Source organism: Phascolarctos cinereus, unplaced genomic scaffold (assembly GCF_003287225.1).
Source record: "Phascolarctos cinereus isolate Bilbo 61053 unplaced genomic scaffold, phaCin_HiC Scaffold_8;HRSCAF=390, whole genome shotgun sequence".
NCBI lineage: Eukaryota > Metazoa > Chordata > Mammalia > Diprotodontia > Phascolarctidae > Phascolarctos > Phascolarctos cinereus.
In genome coordinates this window covers 76,770,422-76,792,998 of record NW_027556291.1, presented here as the reverse complement: position 1 = coordinate 76,792,998, position 22,577 = coordinate 76,770,422, and positions in this window count along the sequence as shown.

Sequence of the window (22,577 nt, the reverse complement as noted above, 5' to 3'; positions counted from 1 at the left end):
CTATATTCTGAGTTTTTTTTTTTTCCATTATCTGCTCATCTACCCAGCCAATTACTTGATTTTTTTTAACTCTTTGTCAAGTTAGGGCTCTGCTTGCAGTGTGGATGATGTACTGCCCCACTTCAGGGCTTTTGTGTAGCTGTCTTCTAGGATCCTGTAAGTTTTCAGTTCTTTCAAGGTGGTATGATCAAAGGATAATGTTTGCTCCTTTCCTGGCCTGGGCTTTGGTCTATGAGTGACCACAAGCATTTTTTCTACCTTGGAACTTTGAGGAGGATTACCTCTTTACCATCACCACCAGCTCCATCACACCAGCTCTCCTTCTTGCCCCAGGGGTGCCTCCCAGGACTGTGAGCCACATTCAAGCACAGGTAAAGCAGGAGAATCCTGCCTCAGCATCAGCAAAGACATCCTTGCAGTCCTCCTCTGATCAGCTGCTCAATTTCCTTCACCCCCCCCGCCCCCGTCTGTGGGCCAAGAGATGCTAGAGTCGTGTTCCTGTGTCACCTAGGTCTGACAGACCTTTCCCACTGACCTTCTAAGTTGTCTTTGGTGTTTGTGGGTTAAAACCTCTGGAAACCACCACAGCTGCCAGTGATTCTGTCCTGAGGCCTGCTCTGGGTTAGCTGTGGCTCCATCTTTGCTTGCGTGCCCATGCTGAACTGTGCTCCTCTCCCAGCCTTGTGCAGTAGACCTTTCCTATCAACCGTCCAGGTTGTCTTGCATTGGAAATTTGTTTCACTCTGTGTTTTTGTGGGTTCTGTTGCTCTAGAATTTGTTTAGAGTCATGTTTTACAATTTGGAGGGGTTTGGGGGAGAGTTCAAGCAAGTCACTGGTTTTACTCCGCCATCTTGGCTGTGCCCTGGACATTACATTTATATCACAGGCATATTATTGTTTTTTTGCTTCTTCTTACCTTTTTATTTCCTTCAATGGAGACAGCATGAGCATTGCATGAGATATCATAGGCGAAGGTCATTTGTTAGGGCCACTGAGGCAGTGAGGTATTTCATCTCTTAGCCTGTGTATCTGTTATGGTTAGCATTATTTCCGCTCTTACTGTTACTAGGACAATTACTATGAAATTTCTGCAAAATCCTTCTTGGTGACAACTTCCACATTGCACTCAATACTGTTGCCTTTGAAAAGGAAGTTTCTATAATTCATTACTTTGAAGGAACTTATGGAGGTTGGGTGTGAGGGGGCAGCCATGGCATCCCTTAAAGTGTGCATCTTGATGGACTATTATCCTTATCCACTTCTCACTGAATTTTTAGTGTTTATGCAGAGTGATGATAATGACAATCAGTATGTTTATATATTATTTGTTCATTTGATTACCACAGTAAAACTGGTAGATAAGTACCTAAGGTACTTGCCGAAGACCAAACGAGTAGAGAATGACAGAGGTTTGCTAGGGACTACCATGTCTTCTGACCCCAGGGTCACACCTCTATCCACTGCATTTAGTTTGGCCACATATTTTTTTTTTGTAATGTGTTTTTTAAATACCTTAAACTACTATTTATTGAATGGAGGCACCATGAATAGAGATTGCATATGTCAAAGTATGTAAAAGGTCTGATCTAGTTTCCTGGACCATCCAGTCAGTCCATTACTGTCTCACTTTGCCTGAGTATCACTTGATGTTATCATTATTTCTGCCCTTGTTTTTTTGTAGGTCTATTATTCTGAAGATTTTTATCAGTCTCCCTCTAGTGGACTAATTTCGTATTGAAATTGCCGTTCTTGCTTTTGACAAGTAAGTTGAACTAATTCAGTAAAAACAAAACAAAACAAAACAAACAAACAAAAAAAACCAAACCAAAACTTTGGTAGTTTTGGTGTTGGGAGATAATCATCACATCCTTTGAGGAATACTTCTTGATGATTTGATTGAATTATTCAACTCCATAAGATTCTGATGAATTATTTGAAGTGTTGATGCAAATGATGATGATGATCATGATAAGAAATATAATAACATTAACAATAAAATTATTATTATCCTGATACTTTCTTCTGTACATATTTTATCTCATTTGACTATGACAGCAAAATTGGCAACTAGGCAAACCTGCCCAAGACCAAATGGGAAGTGTTAACCAAAAGTCATAACTACACAAGACATGGGTAGTAACTTGATTTATTACAACAGAAAGGCACAGATGATGAGATTCAGGGGTGCTGACATGTTTCAGGGGTGCTTGGACCCCCAAAATGTCAGGGTACAAGGCAGAGTTGCCTGGAGTGAATTCATATCCTCAAATAGCCCTCTAGTCAAGTGGCAAAGTTTATTGTGACACCAATAGAAGTGGGCAAGGGTTGTTAGGGAACCTGCAACCTGATAGGAGTGATATTAAAGCTTATATGGAAAAGGGAGAGTGAAAGGATGCCAACTATGCTAATTAGGTGATGCAGAGCAGGATTAAGGAGTGGTCAGCATATGCAAGTAGTCTGGGTGCTAGGCTGCTAGAATGTATGGGAAAACTCTGGGGGTTAACAGAGATGACTTTGTTGACAGGACAAGATAGAAGGGTTGCCAGAGCATGGTCCTTGGGCTGGCACCAGAGACAGGATCATTGGGTAGGCACCCCTGAGATAGCTTCTATGTGGAGGAATTGTAGGGTCAATGCTATCTATGACAAGGAGAGAATTTTCTCATGGGGCGGGAAGGGATGGTTACCTAGATATGGTCTTAGGGCTTTTTGGGGTGTTGGTCCCACCACCCCATCATTCCCTCCTGAAACAAATGGGATCCAAAATCTTTTGGGGCAAGAGGCGAGGGTCTCGGCTTCTGAAACTGCTTCCTGCTGGCAGGAGCTGAACCTGCCTTGCTGGGTCCCGGGGAGGAGGTTGACTGGAACTGAGCATAAGCTGTTACATCCAGGGAGATGATGGGTAGATATGAGCTGGTACCTACTGTTCACTACTGACTGTAGGTGAATGGCCTGTAGTCTGGAAGACACAAATCTGACAGGCAAGTTCAATATCCAGAGTCCGAATATAAAGAGAGTTAAAAGTGATGTCAGAATGGGGGAAAACAAAGAAAGAAATCAAGAGCCTCACTAGAATAATTTCCATTTCACATACAGTATCATCTGATCATGTTACTTTCTCAAAAGTTTCCACTCTGATTCCAATTCCTTTAGATTAGATGCTATTGGGGAAGTAACAATACTTGCAGGTAGAAGTTTTTTATTCCTTGGTTATACAAATACATTTGCTTATAAAAGGCTGACTTTACTCCAATTATAATAAAAAGATTTGGGAAGATACTTAAGTGATTAATTCCAAAATGGTACATATCAGTAAGTTGCTTATAATAAAACATATTTGCAGCACAGGACACACAGTACAGACAGGTGTTATTTCCACATAAGCAATAAACTTGAATGAAATTGACTTTTCCATTAATGTACACTGAATTCTTTTTTCCAAACCAAAGATATTTCTGATTCAGTTTCAGTAATTAATAGAATAGTAGCCGGGTCCTTCAATCAGTTGTACCAATACCCAATTACTAAGTCGTTTAGGATATAGAAAAGAATATTATTTTAGGCTGAATAGCTCATATCTTAAACACAATTTATTATAGTAGCTCAGACATATCTTAGCTTTAGTCTGTGGGCCAGGGATTTAATCTTTTCACACGACTATGCAGGCAGGCAGATGCCAAGCCCAAGTACTAATTCACCCAGTTGTTTGGGATATGTAATGACCACACATTCAAGATGAAAACAGCAAGATCTCATGTACTTGCACTGTGCTTATATTTTTTTCTAATCTCTTGCTCTGATTGTAGAAATTTGCTATGAAAGGAAAAATCAGGGACATGAATTATACCAAATATGACAAGATAAAACATCCTCAGCTCTGTTTGAATTCAGATCCACCCATGCAGTATCAATTTCACTTCATAGCCAGACTAAAGAATAGCCAGATGGGAAACATTCCTTTTCAAAGGAACACAAAGGGGAAACTGAGCCAGGAGGATCCCACCTTAGGCAGAGGCTAAGGTTGTCCTCATGTTTTTTCCCAGATGCAGACCTCTACCTGTATCACATTCTCTCTGAGTAGCTTGTGGCATCTCTCTCAGATGGTGGATCATTGACTATTGATTATTGATGGATTATTATGATCCATCAGGCAACTATGCAGTCCCAAGAGGTTTTACCTCAAACAGCAAGTCTCACTAATCACAGCTTAGGGCTAGATACAGTTATTTTTATTCTTATGGAGTTGCAATAAGCAATAAAAATTTATGAGGACTCACATCTCGAATTTAAATTTGTCCTGGTGCAAAAGCCAGTTGTTAGAGATCACTTACATATGCTTGCAAATACTGAGCAAGCCAAGTTCATTGTTTAGGAACTCCATAACCCAAACAAGCTCTTTTCCATGGTTGATGACCTTGCCCACACAATTATCAGTTTTAGGTTTTAGCATTAAAACAATAACTTTTCAGTTCATACTTTAGTAACGTTTAAGTTTTGAAAAGTTACTTGACATAACTGATATAAAAGTTTACCAATTTGAAACAATATTATGTACTTGAAACTTGAAATAAAACCCATTACCAGTGAGGTGACTTCAATCTTGTTGAATGCATTTGCAAATTACTTTACACAGAAAATTGGGACCTCATCATTAACGTGTTGAAACTACAACTTTAGAAGAGTGGGCTTACCAAATGCAGAGGCTGGCTGGCTTCTTACCTCATACTGCCTTGATCCATCCCCCTCTGCTCTCTCCTCATGGCTGCAGATGCTGCTGAGGCTGAGGCTGCTTGAAGCTGCTGGGGGGGCAGACTAAACCTGGATGATACTTCCAGGCTTTCTGGGCGGGCTGCAGGGTCCCAGGGGCCTAGGGCCATTCCCGGTGGCCTGTCCCTCTGTAGCTTCTCTTCCTCCCTCCTCCTTTCTTTCACCAGGTGGGAGGGAGTGAATTCGAAGGTAGAGAGGGGTGCCCCTGATTCCGTACCATTCTCCAGCACTCTCTTCTCTCAGGAGAGAGGGGTTAACAGGGAAACATGAAGCTGTTTGCAAGTCCTGAAATAAGATGCTTTCTTGACCCAGGGGAAGAAAGTGGGGAAAAGTAGTGATCAGAATTGTGAGGTGTTTCAAAACTCCTTAATTATCAATCTTAAAACTTCCAGAATCTGCTAAGATGTTTTTAGCTGTTCTAACTTTTAGTGGTAGCCTCAGCCTGTTCATATCTGGGACCACAGGGAAAGAATCTGAAGATTTCTTTGAATTTGTACTCAAAGAGACTTCACTTCTACATCTACCCCTTTAAAACTCTAGGCATTGAACTTGCCAGACAGGAGAGTTGGGACCTTGGGAAAAAAGATCCAGTTGGTGCTTCATCCCTTCTCCTTGATACTGGAGAGCTCAAGGCTTCACTTTTAAGGTATCTCTTTTTAAGATCTTGGAGGCCAAATTTGTTCCCATATTGAAGGAGATTGCCTAGTGGGAATCTCAGTACACAAAAACTTTTCTTTGTATGTGAGGCAGGAAATGGTCAATCTGTCTCTCTTTGATCTGAGGAGGAAAGGTTCCCCTCTTTTTTTTTTTCTATCTGTCTCTGTACATTCAAACCTTGGCCAGAGTTCAAATGGAGAAAGAGAGACAGAGAGAGAAGATTTTTACCAACAACATTTTTCTTTCCAAGAAAAGTCCAGGGGCAGCTAAAGCTCTGGCCTTGGAGTCAGGAGGACCTGAGTTCAAATCCAGCCTCAGACACTGAATGCTCACTAGTGTGACCCTGGGCAAGTCACTTAACCCCAATTGTCTCACTTAAAAAAAAAAAGTCCAGCTACAGCCTTTAAAAGTTCCTCTTGCTAGCTGGCTGCATTTTAAACCTTTAAACCTTATGGGGTATGAGATTACACACAGACATTCACTCACCCCACACAGAGACACAAACAGAACAGATACAGACAGGGTGATACAGATAATGATGGGGAAAGTCCAAAAGCTCAGAGAGGCTTGTCAGAAATCCCCTGTACCAATGAGACAATTTTCCTTGGTCCTCTAGATCATATTGAGGTCAGGCACAGTGTGTTCCTTTTTAAGATCTTGCTTTTTTTAGTGTTGTACCTGGGGGCAAATCCCAGGGAAGTCCCACTTCCAGTGATCGAGGGACTAGGGGGGTCCGGGCTGAGGAGGTTCTGCCAGGCACGGGTGTGAGGACAGCTAAAGAGAAACTGGAAGAGAAGGCTTAGGAGGCCAGTGAACAGGAGATTGGCCCATTTCTTTGCTGGTAAGCATGTGAAAACCAAAAAGCACCTGTAGTTGCTCAATTCTCCAGTGTCCCAGAGAAATGAGAAAAGTAGGCATACGCTTCCAGATAGGACATCTCTTATGTTGTAGAAGGTGTGCTCAACTCTGAGACAGCCTCAAATCATCTGACTAGGCCACAGCCTGAGAGGTGTTAGGCTTGAAAGCACCTCCAAGCTTTCCTAGGTGCTTGAGAGCGACCCCCAACTGCAGAGTGAAAGGGACAGAGAGAGAGGAGGCTTATACCTTCTTATCTTGACTGAACAAGGGCTTGAGAGTCAGGCAGTTCCCCATACAGACAGAATTGTAGCAGTTATACCTTATACCAAGAAACCTGTCTTACAGACAGAGCTTTGTATACTTATGGCATACAGCAAAAAAAGGGATATCTCATAGAGGGAGTGGGAATGGCATGGGAGCAGGAGAGGAGTAGTAGGAGAAAGGGAACAAGAGGGAGTAGGAGGACTTGGGAACATTGGACCATGGAGGGAGGATGTTCTGCTTATCAGAAACAGTCCCAGCTGCACAAATAGTTTATTAGTCTGGGTAGACTGGCCAAAACCAGGCTTGTAGCTGACTTAGCTTCAAGGGCACTGAAAGTTTAATAGAGTTCAGTTGCAAAACATCACTGTTATGTTAGTTTAAGGGGGCTTCATCTCTGGAAAATAGGCCAACTCAAAAAAACAAGTTCAGGGGACCCCTCCACAGAAGAAGCTGACAAAAGTTCTATTGTGACTGCCATGTCTTAACAAGCCTCTTTCCACTGCTTTTCTGTGCCCATACCTGGGTCTAGTTTGCATAATTCATTTCTTTTTTTTTTTTTTTGAGGCATTTGGGGTCAAGTGACTTGCCCAGGATCACACAGCTAGTAAGTGTCTGAAGCCAGATTTGAACTCAGGTCCTCCTGACTCCAGGGCTGGTGCTCTGTCCACTGTGCCACCTAGCTGCTCCTATAATTCATTTCTTAGAAAAAACCGTCTGGAGCTTCCATGTGCAGGAGTGGTCGGTGTGACCCCTGAGGAATACCTCCTGATGGCCTGATTGAAGAATTCTATTCCACCCTTCTGTCATGTATAATTCTAAGACTTGGTGCTAAATGATGATGATTATAACAATGATCATATATTTGTTTATACATTATTCTTTACATTTTTTATCTCATTTGACCACCATAGCCACAAGGTCCTGAGTAATCCTGACTGTGGTTCCATGATATTTAAATTGTATCTTCCTGGCTGCTTGCAGTATTTTCTCTTTGACTTGGCAATTTTGGAATTTGGCTGTGATATTCCTTGGCATTTTCAATTTGGTTTCTCTTTCAGGAGGTGATGGGTGGATTATTTCTTATGGTTATTTTACCCTCTGGTTGTAGGACCTCAGGACAGTTACATGAAATATATCTGCACATTAGTCATGTCATGAAAGAATCAGAACCAAAGGGAAAAACCATGACAAAGAAAAAAAAAAGAGAGAGAGAGAAAATAGTATGCTTCAATCTGCATTCACACTTGATAATTCTTTCTCTGAATGTGGATAGCATTTCCCATCATGAGTCTTTGGAATTGTATTGATATCTCTGGACCCTTTGGTATACACAGAGTTATAGCTCTCTGTGCATAGTTCCAAATTGCTCTCCAGAATGGTTGGATCAGTTCACAACTCCACTAACCATGTGTTAGTGTTCCAATTTCCCCACATATTCTCCAACATTTATGATTTTCCTGTTTTGCCAAATTAGCCAATGTAATAGGTAGTATATGGTACCTCAGACTTGTTTTAATTTTCCTGTCTCTAATCAATAGTGATTTAGAGCATTTTTCCTATGACTAAAGATATCTTTAATTTCTTCATCTGAGAACTAGCTGTTCATATCCTTTGACCACTTATCAATTGAGAAATAACTTGTATTCTTATAAATTTGACCCAGTTCTCTATATATTTTAGAAATGAGACTTTTATCAGAGACACTGGTTTTAAAAATTCTTTGCCAGCTTTCTGCTTCCCTTCTTTTTTTAAAAAAATTTATTAATTTATTTTGATTTATCAACAATCACTTTCATATGCTTTTGAGTTGAAAATTTTTCTCCCTTTTCCTCCCCCCCACCCTCCCCGAGATGGCACACAATCTGATATAGGCTTTACATTTACATACCCATGAAACATATTTTCACTTTAGTGAAGTTGTAAGTAAAAATTAAAACCAATAGGAGGAACTATCAGAAAGATGAAACAAAACTCAGCAGAAGGTAAAAATGAGTGATAGCGATTCGACTTCCATAGTTCTTTCTTTGGATGTGGACAGCATTTTCCATCCCGAGGCCTCTGGAGATGTCTTAGATCCTTGTAATGCTGAGAAGGGTTCAGTTTAACAATATTAGTCATTGCATAACGTGGCTGTTATTGTGGACGAAGTCTTCTTGGTTCTGCTCACTTCACTCAGCATCAGACCATATAAGTCTTTCCAGGTTTTTCTGAAGTCCTGCTTCCCTTCTAATCTTGGTTCCATTGGCTTTCTTTATGCAATTTTTTTTAAGGCAATTTGGGTTAAGTGACTTACCAGGGGTCACACACTTAGAAAGTGTCAAGTGTTTGGTCTGAGGCCAGATTTGAACTCAGGTCCTCCTGACTTCAGGGCCAGTACTCTATCCAGTGTGCCACCTAGCTGCCCTTAGGCAATTTTAAAAAAATTTAATGTAATCAAAATTATCCATTTTGCATTTTGCATTTCATAATGTTCTTTATTAAATTTTATTTGGTCATAAATTCTGTTGTACATAGATCTGACAGGTAAACTATTCCTTGCCCTCCTAATTTGCTTATAGTATCACCCTTTAGGTCTAAATCATGTGCTCATTTTATCTTTATCCTGGTATATGGTGTTAGGTGTTGATCTATGCCTAGTTTCTGCTATACTATTTTTTTGGGGGAGGGCTAGGCAATGGGGTTAAGTGACTTGCCCTGGGTCACACAGCTAATAAGTGTTATGTGTCAGAGGCCGGATTTGAACTCAGGCCTTCCTGACTCCAGGGCTGCTACTCTATCCACTGTGCCACCCAGCTGCCCCTGCTATACTGTTTTCAAGTTTTTTCCAGGAGTTTTCATCAGTTCTTATCCCAGAAACTGGAGTGTTTGGGTTTATCAAACAGTAGACTACTATAGTCATTGACCACTGTGTCTCATGTACTTAACCTATTCCACTGATCCACCACTCTATTTCTTAGCCAGTACCAAGCAGTTTTGATGATTGCTGCTTTATAATACAGTTTTAGATATGGTACACCTAGGCCACCTTTCCTTGTCTTTCTTTTCATTAATTCCCTTGATATTCTGGACCTTTTGCTCTTCCAGGTAAAATTTGTTCTTACTTTTTCTAGCTCTATAAAATAATTTTTTGGGAGTTTGATTGGTATGGCACTGAATAAGTAAATTTTAGTTGAATTGTCATTTTTATTGTATTAACTCAGCCTACCCATGAGCAGCTGATTTTTTTAAAAAATTACTTAGATCTGACTTCATTAGTGTGAAAAGTGTTTTGTAATTGTGTTCATATAGTTACTGGGTTTGTCTTGGCAGGTAGACTCCCAAATATTTTATATTGTCTACAGCTACTTTAAATAAAGTTTCCCTTTCTATCTCTCACTGCTGGGCTACGTTAGTAATATATAGAAGTGCCAATGATTTCTGTGAGTTTATTTTATATCTTGTAATTTTGCTAAAGTTATTAATTATTTCAAGTAGTTTTTTAGTTGATCTTCTAGGATTTTCTAAACATAGCACCATATCACCTGCAAAGAGTGATACCTTTGTGTCTTCATTGCCTATTCTAATTCCTTCAATTTATTTTTCTTCTCTTATTGTTAAAGCTAACATTTCTAGTACAATATTGCATAACAATGGTGATAATGGACATACATGTTTCACCCCTGATCTTATTGGAAATGCTTTATTTTATCCCCTTTACATATAATGCTTGCTGATGGTTTTAGATAGATGCTACTTATCATTTTAAGGAATACTCCATTTATTCCTATGCTCTCTAGCATTTTTAATAGGAATTGGTGCTATATTTTGTCAAAATATTTCCTGCATCTATTGAGATAATCATGTGGTTTCCGTTAGGATTTTTGTTGATTTGACTAATTATGTTGATAGTTTTCCTAATATTGATTGAGCCCTGAATTCCTGATATAAATCCTACCTGGTCATAGTGTATTATTCTCATGAGAAGTTGCTTTAATCTTTTTGCTAATATTTTATTTAAATATTTTGCATCTATATTCATTAGAGAAACTGGTCTATAATTTTCGTTCTGTTTTGACTCTTCCCAGTTTAGGTGTCAGGACCACATTTATATCATAAGAAGAGTTTGGTAGGACTCCTTCTTCACCTATTTTCTCAAATAGTCTATGTAGCATTGGAATTAATTGTCCTTTAAATGTTTGATAGAATTCCCATGTAAATCCATCTGGCCCTGGAGATTTTTTTCTAGGGAGTTCATTGATGGCTTATTCAATTTCTTTTTCTGAAATGTGGTTATTTAAATATTTTACTTCCTTTTCTGTCAATCTGAGCAATTTATATGTTTTAAATATTCATGCATTTCACTAAGATTTTCAAATTTATTGGCATGCAGTTTGGCAAAACAGTTCCTAATTATCATTCTGATTTCCTCTTCATTGGTGATGAATTCACGCTTTTCATTTTTGATGCTAATAATTTGGATTTCTTCTTTCTTTTCTTAAATTAAATTAATGAAAGGTTTATCTATTTTATTGGTTTTTTCATAAAACCAGCTTTTAATTTTATTTATTAGTTCAATAGTTCTCTTAATTTTAATTTTATTAATCTCTTTGATTTTCAGTGTTTCTATTTTGGTATTTAATTGGGGATTTTTAATTTGTTTTCTTTTCTAGGTTTTTTTTTAGGTGCATTCCCAATTCATTGATCTCCTCTTTCTCTACTTTATTCATGTAAGAATTTAGAGATATAAAACTTCACAGAAGAACCACATTCACTGCATCCCATAGGTTTTTGTATGTTATCTCATTACTGTCATTTTCTTGGATGAAGTTATTAATTGTTTCTATGATTTGTTGTTTGGCCCATTCATTCCTTAGGATTAGATTATTTTGTTTCCAATTAATTTTTAGTCTATCTTTCCATGGCCCTTTATTAATATAAATTTTATTGCAACATGATCTAAAAAGGATATATTTAATATTTCTACCTTTCTGCATTGGATTGTGAGATTTTTATGCCTAGTACATGGTCAATTTTTGTGCAGGTGCCATGTACCACTGAGAAAAAGTGTATTCCTTTCTATGCCCATTCAATTTTCTCCAGAGTTCTACCATATCTAACTTTTCTAAAATTCTATTCATCTCCTTAACTTCTTTCTTCTTATCTTTATTTTGTGGTTAGATTTATCTAGTTCAGAGAGGGGGAAGTTGAGATCTCCCACTTGAATAGTTTTGATGTTTTCCTGTAATTTCTTGAACTTCTCTAAGAATTTGGATGCTATACCACTTGGTGCACATATGTTTAGTAATAATATTGCTTCATTTTCTGTGGTGCCTTTTAGCAGGATGTAATGTCCTTCCTTATCTCTTTTAATTAGATTCATTTTTGCTTTTCCTTTGCCTGAGATCAGGATTGCTAGCCCTCCTCCTCCTTTTTTTTTTTTTTGGTGAGGCAATCAGGGTTAAGTGACTTGCACAGGGTCACACAGCTAGTAAGTGTCAAGTGTCGGAGGTCCGATTTGAACTCAGGTCCTCCTGACTCCAAGGCCAGAGCTCTACCCACAGTGCCACCTAACTTACCTACCCCTGCCTGTTTCATTTCAGCTGAAGCATAATATACTCTACTCCAGCCTTTTACCTTCACCCTGTGAGTATCCTTTTGTTTTAAATGTGTTTCTTGTAAACAACATATTGCAGGATCATGGCTGGGATCAGCCACTGATGCTACCCTATTAAAATAGAAATGGTATTTGCTAAGCTGGGCTCCCAGAGAGTAAGTAATCTACATGAGCAAGTGGCATAAGCCCCGTTAGGGCCACTTTTCCCCTGAGACAGGCCTTCTCCAACATTGCCTGACCCACAGGGTAAGTGGGACCCATGGTGGGATCAACTAGCAAACACTGATGGGAGTGAGGCTTATTTCCCAAGAGATAGAGAACATTATGAAATGCAAAATGGATAATATTGATTACATTAAATTAAAAGTTTTTGTACAAAGCCAATGCAACCAAGATTAGATAGGAAGCAGAAAGCTGTGAAACAATTTTTACAGCCTGTGTCTCTGATAATGGCCTCATTTCTAAAATATATAGAGATCTGAGTCAAATTTATAAGACTACAAGTCATTCCTCAATTGATAAATGATGAAAGGATATGAACAGGCAGTTTTCAAATGAAGAAATTAAAGCCCTCTACAGTTATAGGAAAAAATGCTCTAAATCACTGTTGATTAGAGAAATGCAAGTCAAAGCAACTGTGAGGTACCATATCATCCTATCTGATTGGCTAACATGATAAAACAGGAAAATGATAAATGCTGGAGAAGATGGGGGAAAATTGGAACATTAATGCATTGTTGGTGGAGTTGTGACCTGATCCTACCATTTTGGACGGTAATTTATAACTATGCCCAAAGGACATAAACCTGTGCATACCCCTTTGATCCAGCAATACCACTACTACGTCTGTATCCCAAAGAGATCCTGAAAAAGAGAAAAGGCCCCACAGGTACAAAAAAAATATTTATAGCAGCTCTACTTGTGGTGGGCGAAAATTGGAAATTGAGTGGATGCTGAACTAGTTGTAGTAGATGAATGTAATGGAATACTATTGTTTTCATAAAAAATGGTGAGCAGGTGGATTTCAGAAAAACCTGGAAAGATTTACATGAACTGATGCTGAGTGAAGTGAGCTGAACAAGAAGAACATAGTACACAGTAACAGCAACATTGTGAAATGACCAGCTATGTTAGACTTGGCTCTTCTCAGCAATGCAATGATCTAAGACAGTCCAAAAAACTCATGATGGAAAATGCTATCCACATCCAGAGATGGAATTATGGAGTCTAAATGCATTTTGAAGCATACTGTTTTCTCTTTTTTTGTTGTTGGTTTTTTTTTCTTTTTCATGGTTTTTTAACTTTTGCTCTGATTCTTCTTTCACAAGATGACTAATGTGGAAATATGTTTAATGTAATTGTGCATGTATAGCCTATATCAAACTGCATGCTGTCTTGGGGGCAAGGCAATTAGAACTCAAAATCTTATAAAAATGAATGTTAAAAGCTGAAAATAAATACATGAAACTTTAAAAAATCATTGCATTGCTAAGACAAAAAAAAAAAGAAATAAAGTAATGTGTAACAATTGGCAATAGGGAGGTGACTATACTGCTACACTCTGCCCTAGTCAGACCTCACTGAGAATATAGTTTTTAATTCTGGATGCCATATTTAGGAAGGAGATTAATAAACTGGCTTGGGAATAGCCATGTTCCCAGGTTAGTCCCTTCAGCCATCATCTTGGGAAGCAGCTCTTGTGTACAGGCAGCCTGGCCATTGCTCCTGTAGGGACTACAGCCAGAGCCCATGAAGACTGAGAAAAAAATGTTCTTGTCACTAAAGTCCTTGGCCCTGTCAAATGGTTTAACATCAGAAAACGGATGTGATTTTATCCATGGAAATGAAATAAAAGAAAAGCCCTTTCCATCTGTTTTGCTACTATACTTTTCAACTGACTTGTAGCTGAAACCTCACAAATGAGTTGTCTCCCCATGAGCCCCTTGAGAGCTGGTACTGTCTTGCCTTTTAATGTATATTCCCAGAGTTTAGCACAGGGCTTTGCACATAATAAACATTCTAAAATGTCTTTATTCGTTCATTCATTTATTCATCATCATCATCATCTACTATGTGCTAGGTACTGTGCCAAGTGCTTTGAAATTATTATCTCATTTGATCCTCACAACAACCCTAGGAGGTAGTATTATTATTATCTCCATTTTACAGATGAGGAAACTGAGGCAAACAGAGGTTAAGTAGCATGCTCATGGTCATACAGCTACTAAGTATCTGAGGCTGGATTTAAACTCATGTCCTGACTCAGGGCCTAGCACCCTCTCCATTGCACTACCTAGCTAGAAAGTATCCAAAGGAGGATAAGCAGGATGATGAAAAGTCTTATTGAGACCTTGCCATATGAAAGTCAGAGATTCGGTTGCAGTAACTATGATATTTAGACTGAAGAAGAAAATATTCAGGGGAAAACATGATAGCTTCCCCGCCCCCAGTATTTAACATGTGAAAGAGGGATTGTTGTTGCTGTTGTACCATTGTTTCAGATTCTTCTTGATCCCATTCAGGGTTTTCTTGGCAAAGATGGTAGAGTGGTTTGCATTTCCTTCTCCAGATCCCTTTAAAGATGAAGAAACAGAGGCAAACTGAGTTAAATGACTTGCCCAGGGTCACACAGCTAGTCAGTGTCTGAGGCCAGATTTGAACTAAGGAAGATGTGTCTTCCTAACTCCAGGCCTGCACTCTATCCACTGCATCATCATATCCCATAAGTAAGAACTATGAATAATAGATAAAAGTTGCAAATAAGACAAATTTGGGTTTAATGTAAGGAAAAACTTCCTAAAAATTTGATCTATCAAAAAGTGGAATGGGTTGCCTTGAATGGTAGTGTGTTCTTATTCATTAAATAGATCATCACATGTCAAGTGTGAGAAATAGTTCTTTTGGACCCCTACTCTATTTGAATCAGCGTCAATCAATTTTATATGATTCCATAGGAGTAGTGATTATAAGTTCTGGCCCCAGAATTGTGAGCTGCAAATTCTAAGATCACTTGTGTAATCATAGGAAGCTAACTAGAGGCCCTCCACTCTTGTTTTTCCTTGTCATGATGACCAAACCCAGTGTGGCAGAGATGGCTCAATTACAGGGAAAGTTCTCCAACTTATTTTTGTACCTACAGACCATTCTATCTTATCCAACACAAGCAGGCAACCATCTTATGACCACTTAGTCAGTGGAGATGCCCCATACTTCACCCAACCTATGACTCCATGCTGATATGTCATTTTTGGCAACCTTTTGGCAAGGTTTACCAACCAACGAAATTCTGTATCTCACCATGCCTCTTTTGCATATTTGGGTATCAAACTTTATAAATACAAGGCCCTAGAAGGAGGGGGCATCTCAGATCATGAGGAAAATCTGAGTTCTGCTTCATTAGTGGGGACCATGGACCCTTTAATAAAGTGCCATTAGCTCAGTCTCTTTTATTGTAGGTTGGACAACCTAACATGCAACCATTCTTGGTACCTCCCTAGTCCATGAATTCCCAGCATCTCCTTTTCACTTCCAGGACTAAATACAAAATCCTCTCTTTGGAGTTCAAAGACCTTTGAACCTCTTCCCTCTCACCCTGCCCCTATGTTTTTTTGTCTTCTTACTCATTATGCTTCCCTTTCCTCCATGTTCTGTTTGATGGAATGACATGGGTGTCCTTGTTGTCCATGTCTCTTCTTTAAGTATTTTCTTTTTTTTTTTTTTATGCAGATGAGCAGAGTTTATTAAGAGACAAGAAAGGAAGTCATGTTGGTCCTATGAAACTGTCTAAGAATATTGAGAGAAAGTAAAAATAGGGAGTAAATATGATGAAAATTAATGAGAAGCATTATTAAAAGGAAGAAAAACTGAGTGGTTACAAAAATAGAATCTCAAGAATTAACACCCAGGATTCAACTGGTCTGATCATGATCAGAAAAGAGTAACTTCCTCTTTGTCACAGGTTTTTTTCTGACAAAAGAGTCAGATGGAAAGATAGCTATGGAGAGCTAGAGCCTTGGCCATCTGTAATAATAAAAAGAAAATAATTTCTGCAATCAGTAGACATGGAGCTGACAGTTCACCTATGAAGTTGTTATCACATGATGTGACAGAACAGCACTAGATGGAAGTGGATGATATTATGTACAAGATAGTCTAAGACTTTCAGTAGCAAGATGGAGAAGGGAAAACTTGCCAGGAGGGGAGTAGTTGACAACAAAAATGTGGAGTAGGAAGATGGTCACCTCTACGTAGAATCACTGTACTTTTTGGAAAGCAAGTTGATCAACAGCAGGATGGATGGCAGCAGCTGGAGCCACAACAGGCAGGCCTGCAGTAGGGAGTCTGGCAGCAGAATGTTCTACAGCAAACTGGTTGACAGCATGAAAGCCGGCAACAGCTAGAGTCATAGCAGCATGGTTGGTAGCAGGGTCGGCAGCAGCTGGGCACACAGTAGGTCAGCTCACAACAAACTGTTCTGCAGCAGGTAGGTTGGCAACATGAAGGCTGGCAGCAGGTGGACATGCAACAAGATGGCTTGCAACAAATTGTTCTGCAGCAGACTGTCTTGAAGCATGTTGGCTGGCAACAGGTGGGGGCACAGCAGCAGGTGGGAGCACAGCAGCAGGAGATGACCATGGTCTTGGTGGGTGAGGTTTCTTTTATGTCTTTCTTGAATCTTGTACTTGAAAATCAAATTTTTTGTTGAGCTCTGGTCTTTTTATCAGGAAGGTTTGGAAGTCCCCTATTTTGTTGAATATCCATCTCTTCCCTTGAGAAATCATGCTTATTTTTGCAGGGTAGTTGATCCTTGGCTGCAATCCCAGCTCCTTTGCCTTACAGAATATCATGTTCCATGCCCTGCGGTCCTTTAATGTAGAAGCTACAAGGTCCTATGTAATGCTGACTGTGGTTCCATGATATTTAAATTGTTTCTTTATGGCTGCTTGCAGCACCTTCTCTTTCATCTGGTAATTTTGGAATTTTGCTATTATATCCCTTGGTGTTGTCAATTTGGGATCTCTTTGAGGTGGTGAGTGGTGTATTCTTTCTATGGTTATTTTACCTTCTGGTTCTATGACTTCAGGGCAGTTTTCCTTTATGATTTCCTGAAAGATACTGTCCAGGCTCTTTTTTCATCATGATTTTCAGGTAGTCCAATGATTTTTAAATTATCTCTCCTGGATCGATTTCCAGGTCTGTTGTTTTACTGATGAGGTATTTTATGTTTTCATCTATTTTTTTCATTTTTTTGTTTCTGTGTGACTAATTCTTGTCCTCTTATAGAGTCATTAGTTTCCATTTGTCCAATTCTAGGTTTTAACAGATTGTTTTCTTCTCTTAGTTTTTGTACTTCCTTCTTCAATTGGCCAATTGTGTTTTTTAGGGGACTTGTTTTCTTCAGTGTACTTTTTTTCCAATTGGCCAATTGTATTTTTTAAGGACTCTTCTACCTCTCTCATTAGACTTTAAAAATCCTTCTTGAGCTCTTCTAAGAAGGCTTTTTGGGCTTCAGACCAGTTCATATTCCCTTTTGATGTTGCAGATGTGAGTTTGTTGACAATGTTGTCCTCTTCAGAATTTCTGTCTTGATCTTCACTCTTCTCATAATATGAATCTATGGTATGTTTCTTTTTACTCATGGTTTCTTTATTCCCTGGCCTTTAAAGAGATTGAGCTCTCTTTCTGGGGAACAGAGGGCACTGACCCAAGCTTCTTGTGTTGGGAGCCTAGGTCTTGGTCACTGGCTTTGTGTGCTGGGGCCTGTTATGTTGGCAATTGGAGGCTGTAGGGTTTTGGCAGCTTACCTCGTGTTGGGCTGGAATCAGCAAAGCTAGAACTATCAGGCAATTCTAGGTTTCCTGCTTTTCGTTTCCTTTAGCTTTCTTCAGGTCTTTTTAGATGGGTGCTGCAGGGTGTTTATCCACCTGGCGCACCTTGTAATGCTGCCTCCCTTGTTTCTGCTAATGCACTGGGAGATTCCTTTGAGGTGGAGTGCCGAGGCACCTGGTGGTTTTCTGAGCTGGTTTCCACCAGTTCCCCTGCCCTCACTGAGGCACTCAGAGGTCCAGGTGCTGGTATTTGCCTGCTGTACTACCTGGGCTTCAGGATCTTCTTCTGATTGACAATTGGAGGCTGTAGGGTTCTGACAGCTTACCTGGTGTTGGGTTGGAATCAGCAAGGCTGGGACTTTAGGAAGTCTCTAGGTTGTTTTTTTCAGCTCCTTTCAGATGAATGCTGCAGTGTGCTTATCTGCCTGGGGCCCTTTGTAGTGCTGCTTGGATTATTTTTGCTAAGGCACGGGGAGACCCGTTTGCTAGACTGCCACACTTGCTGTTCCCTGTCTTTCTTCTAGTTCAGCTGTTCCAGGGTTGTTGTTGTTGTTGTTTTTTTTTTTCCTGGGGTGATATTTTCTGGGTTTTCGGAGGTTGGTAGGGGAGGGTGAGAGTGATTACCTTTTTACTTCGCCATCTTGGCTCCCAGGAGCGGAAGCTTCTTTAAGCATTTTCAATGGCTGTACCTCATGCCTACACAATAGTATCTCTCTTCCTGTCTTTCTCCTGGCCTTCCTGACTCCCTTCAAGTCCCTGTTAAATGCTGCCTTCTACAGAAAGCTGCTACTCAATCACTTTTAATTCTAATGCCTTCCTCATGTTGATTATGTCCTGTTTGTACAGCATATAGCTTGTTACTTGCTTACCTTTGTTTTTCCCTTCAGATTGTGAGCTCTTCAAGGGCAGGGACTGTCTCTTGCCTATCTTGAATCTCCAGGTCTAATTAAGTGTAGTAACTAACACATCAGTCTTCTTGCCTCCAGTTTAAACATAATAATATCCCACTTGACCACCTACTAGCTGGCATCATTTTCTACCTCTACTTTATTTTCTTTCTTCCATTTAATCTTTGACTTGTCTGAGTCTTCGTGTTCCATGCAGCTAGAGAGATAGGAGATTTTAGTGGCATTATATGTGCAAGACCCTAATCAGAGTCCAAGGAAGTTAGACCTTAGGTCCTTTCCTGAGACCAAATAGGGAGACAGTGACAAAGGTCTGAATTGGAATTCTACGTGTTTTGCCCTGATTGCCTGGCCTATGCATGCTACATTTATTTTATCCATACCTTGGCCTTTTTGGTTTTGGTCATTTTTATATAAAAAAAATTAAAAAAAATAGAATTTATTGAATGCATACAGCATGAACAGAGTGGCAAAATATATCAACAGTCTGCACCTGTTTCCATGCCCCGTTTCCAAGAAGTCCTTTGTTCCTTCTCTTTTTTTGTGAATCCCATGATGTTAACACGATTTTTACACTTATTTTTGGTAAGACTATTACACCAAAGATCTTAGCACTCTCATTGTGGCTAACAGTCACGTTGCAGCCTGTGACTTCCCGTAATTCATTTTCTTTAAGGAACACAGGCAAGAAAGACATGGGGAGGCAGTCAGAGCAACCTTATAGATCAGCCTCCTGACCACTTGGTTAAGTTATTATTTCCATCTCCTGACTGACCTATTACTTTTCACATTTATGCCAAAGAATAATGATAATGATGTTAAAAATTGGCCTTATATATTATGATGTATATTCATTGTCTCATTTGACTCCCACAGTGAACCTGTGATATAGATGTTATTATTATTTCCATGTTACAGAGGAATTTACTGAGGCTACTTAAGTGATAATAATTAGTAATTGCTTTCAGTTGAATTTGAAGTCAGATATTCTGGAGTTCAAATCCATGGCTCTAACTCACTTGCCCACAAATTCCTGCCATTATTTTTCCTTCCCTACTTCATATCCTTTCATTCATTTAAATTAATGACCTTCTTATAGTTTCATGGTTATTCAGCTAGAAATACAGGAGTTTTCTGTGACATTCTACTTACCAGAATATAATTAGACTGATGAGAGAGTATGCTCCTGGAGACTTGGCCAAGATCAAATAGGTACAAAGAGATAGGGTTGTGAGTAGGATCAGGCAGAAATTAATTTAGGATAAGGGTTAGAAATAAATTTAGAGTTAGGGTTAGAAATTAATTTAGGGTTAGGGTTGGAAATTAATTTAGTGTTAAACATTTTTAAAGAGAAAAACTACTTGGAATGACTTTCAAACTGTAATCTAAGCCAAGATCAACCAGCAGGCTAGAGCCTGGCTCAAGATGAAACTATGGCCTTAAAATGCCAGTTGATATGGCCAAGAAGGGCATTTGTTTGGCAGGACTAAGCAATTGTTGTAAAAGATTAAATATAGAAACCCTCTTATTTTGGGAGGAGGAGAGGAAACAACAGTGGAAGGGGAATGAAGGCTACTGGACGAAGAGCAACATTCCACAGGAAGCAAGAAGAGCACTGTGAACTTCAAGTGTACATAATCCTGAGCAGGTGGAATTTTAGGTGGATGGCTGATGTAGGAAAGAACAGTTCTTCCTACGCAGACTTTGTCCTATACCTTAGTGTACTTTTGGATGCTCTCTTGGAACTGCTTAGTGATAACCTTCATCTTCTCTCTCTATCCCCTCCGCAGCCTTATTCCTTGTTTCACAGCTACTTGCTGAAATGGCCAATGAACCCTGGGAATTTCCCTTCTCTTTCTAAAGATTCATGATTGGAGTTAGGTCTTTTCCAAAGAAGTAGCATTTCTACCTCAAATAGCAGCAGAAATAAGGTTAATCTCAAGGGATTCACAAAGTGAAGTAGCAAATGACTGCTCTCATTTGTTAAAAGCAAACACATGGAACAATGTTTTATTTTTTAATTAATTGATTAATTAATTTTTAGTTTTCACCATTCACTTCCGTAAGATTTTAAGCTCCCCTCCCCCAACCTCAAAATGGTGTGTAATTCAATGTAGGCTCTACATATACATTCACATTAAACCTATTTTCCACACTAGTCATGTTGTAAAGAAGAATCGGTATCAATACGAAAAACCATGAGAAAGAAGGAATGGTAGGGGGGAGAGTGCTATGCTTTGAGTGTGTTCAGACTCCATAGTTTTTTCTCTGGATGTGGATAGCATTTCACATCATGAGTCTTTTGTTATTATCTTAGTTCATTCCATTGCTGAGAAGAGCTAAGTCTATCAGAGTCAGTCACCACACAATTTGGCTTTTACTACATACAATGTTCTCCTGATTCTGCTTACTTCATGTAGCATCAGTCCATTCAAGTCTTTCCAGGTTTTTCTGAAGTGTGCCTCCTCATCATTTCTTATGAAAAAAATAGTATTGCATTATATTCATATACCACAACTTGTTCAGCCATTTCCCAAATGATGGGCATCCCCTCAATTTCCAATTCTTTGCAACCACAGAAAGAGCTGCTATAAATATTTTTGTATGTGGGTCCTTTTCCCATTTGTATGATCTCTTTGGGATACAGACATAGAAGTTGTTTTGCTGGGTCAAACTGTAAGCACAGTTTTATAACCTTTTGGGCATAGTTCCAAATTGTTCTCCAGAATGGTTGGATCAGTTCACAACTCCACCAACAATGCATTAGTGTTCCAATCTTAACACATCTTCTCCAGCATTTATTATTTTCTTATTTTGTCATGTTAGCCAATCTGGTGGGGTAGATATCTCACCGTTGCTTTGATTTGCATTTCTCTAATAAACAGTGATTTAGAGCATTTTTTTCATATGACTAGAGATAGCTTTAATTTCTTCATCTGAAAACTGCCTGTTCACATCCTTTGACCATTTATCAATTGGGGAATGACTTGTATTCTTATAAATTTGACTAGGTTCTCTATATATTTTAGAAATGAGACCTTTATCAGAGACACTGATTTTAAAAATTCTTTGCCAGCTTTCTGCTTCCCTTCTAGTCTTGGTTCCATTGGCTCTCTTTGTGCAAAAACTTTTCGATTTAATGTAATGAAAATTATCCATTTTGCATTTCATAATCTTCTCTTTCTCTTGTTTGGGCATAAATTCTTCCATTCTCCATAAATCTGACAGCTAAATTATTCCTTGCTTTCCCAGTTTGCTTATAGTATCACCCTTTATGTCTAAATCATGTACTCATTTTGACATTATTTTGGTACACAGTGTAAGATTTTGGGCTATGCCTAGTTTCTGCCAAACTCTTTCCCAGTTTTCCCAGCAGTTTTTGTCCAACTGAATTCTTATCCCAGAAGCTGGAGTACAGTAGATTACTATAGTCATTGACTACCGTGTCTTATGTACTTAACCTATTCCACTGACGCACCATTGTATTTCTTAGCCAGTAATAAGTAGTATTGATGAGTGCTGCTTTATAATACAGTTTTAGATCTGGTACACCTAGGCCACCTTTCCTTGTCTTTCTTTTCATTAATTCCCTTGACATTCTGGACCTTTTATTCTTCCAGATGAAATTTGTTATTACTTTTTTTAGCTCTATAAAATACATTTTTTTTTGGTAGTTTGATTGGCATGGCACTGAATAAGTAAATT